Source organism: Camellia sinensis, chromosome 5 (assembly GCF_055761805.1).
Source record: "Camellia sinensis isolate YWXY chromosome 5, ASM5576180v1, whole genome shotgun sequence".
NCBI lineage: Eukaryota > Viridiplantae > Streptophyta > Magnoliopsida > Ericales > Theaceae > Camellia > Camellia sinensis.
Window position 1 is genome coordinate 201,772,981 of NC_138965.1, and position 2,024 is coordinate 201,775,004.

The following is a 2,024-nucleotide window of genomic DNA, read 5'->3' on the forward strand; positions in this document are numbered from 1 at the left end:
TTTTTCTTTCTTTTTTTAAGAAAATAGCATATTATCGAAGAGTCTTACTAGAGATCCTAAAATATCATCCTTAGATTTACATATAATGCCTTGGTAATGGATTGTGTCATAAAAGTTTAATTCTTGTACAAATTAGCATTTGACATGTAATAGTGCACATCATTTAAAATAATATCAGAGGTGAGAATTTACAACTCTCTCTTTTGTTAACAACAAAAGCTATGTATAATAAAATTTATCTAACAAAAGCTATGTATAATAAAATTTATCCCATACATTCGTGATATCACGTCATCTACAATGAAGCAACATAATTGTTTGAAGATAATCACTTAGAAGAGTTGTAATAAAATAGAATTGTTGAAATGAACAATAGACCTTTATTTGAATTAATGACAATCACAAACTTAGGAGCCTTAAAATTTTAGCCTAGATTCAGCGAACTTTTGTTCGCCGATTTGGACTAGGCGGTTGACCATCTCATCTGTCAGATAATTCTTCCAATCTCCGACCTCACCACATCGAAGAAGGCTTTATTCTCCTCCCCTGATGACAACTTTTCATTCTTGTTCACCTCCAAACTACTCAAATGATCAAAACTACACAACCTTGACATCTCATCCACCACCCCTAGTGTCTCTTCCTCTAGAGAAAACGGGCAGCCCATGAATTCAGCTAATCTCTTTAGATGGATAGTGGGTTCTTCTTTCATCTCCTCATACTTTAAAAAAAGTACTTTTTGAGGTTTCTCCAAGCTCTCCTTCCAATAACCCAACACATGATCCCAAAAGGGTCTATATAGGCACACTCCCTTACAAAACATATCAAATACATCTTCAAGTATATTGGGTACAAGGCTAGGAGGTCTAAGCTTGTTTGTGAAGTGATGAAGTGAAACAAAAGTGTCCATGGGGTTCCTGCATAGATAGACAAGCTTGCTTGCCGAACATGTCACATATTTAGGCAAGGATGAGAATGGTAAATGGGTTGCAAATAGCCTCGGAGAAATGAAAGAGGTGAGATCAGGGACTTGTTTGTCAACATAGAGCTTGAGTTTCAAGAAAAGGACAAGATCATGGGGATTGTCTGCAAGCAATGGGTGTCGGTTCATGTCGGGATAACGTGTCCGGTTCTTTATTGCGAACAGGATTGCCTTCAGCCAGGTGGTGTCGAATTTAGGCGTAGTAACGAGGAGGATATCGGTGTCTTGAGCTTGAAAGTGTTGTTGACATGCAATTACTCCTTGCAATTGCCTAGATGGGTGCCAAAAACCTTGGTATTGATATAAATGAGAGACAACCTACCCTTTTTCTCTGGGTAGGCAAGACAATAGTTCCTTACATTCTTGGGTTAAATCATCTTCTTGCAAGTACTTGGGAGGAAAAAAAGGAGGTTGAGATGTTGCCATGGATGGAGAAGAAATTTTGGATTCTAACCCTTTTTTTGTGATGTCCAAGCATTATGCACAAGTATATATATAGCTAATTGGCATGAGATTCTCTATTCTTAAAATCTCTATCTCCTATCTCCAATATGATACGAACTCTTAAAATATAACATTTTATAAAGTCAAGACATAAACATACAACTAGAAGTGCATTTGCAATAGGAGAACAAGATTTTAAGATCAGAAATGTTGTGTATTAAAACAAACACCAAGAAAAGAATCTAGAATTTAAATATATAACATATATATTTACACTTAATGGTGTGGATCATACTCAAATTAAATTAAAATTTCACATTTTAAAATTCTTCGCACTTTATAAAATATTTTAATGAATGCATAACATTGCTATTTTAGACAGAGAAACCCTAGCCTAGCTCAACCTCACCTGCTCCCACCAAATGAAAAAGAAATATATTTATTGAAAATATCACTACGCCAAAATTGGGTTTTAGCGGTGGTTTTTTACCGCCGTTAAAGGATGTAAAACCGCTGTTAAAGCCTTTAACAGCGGTAATTTAGGACCGCCGTTTATACTCGTGTCGGAAAAGGTAAACCGTCGTAAAAGGATAAATTA

At 35.7% G+C, this 2,024-nt stretch overlaps 1 pseudogene; it reads right to left on the reverse strand.

The window, feature by feature from the left end:
* Nucleotides 1-416: 416 nt before the first annotated feature.
* On the reverse strand, nt 417-1,408 carry LOC114319851 (cytosolic sulfotransferase 5 pseudogene; annotated as a pseudogene).
* Between the last annotated feature and the right edge of the window lie 616 nt (nt 1,409-2,024).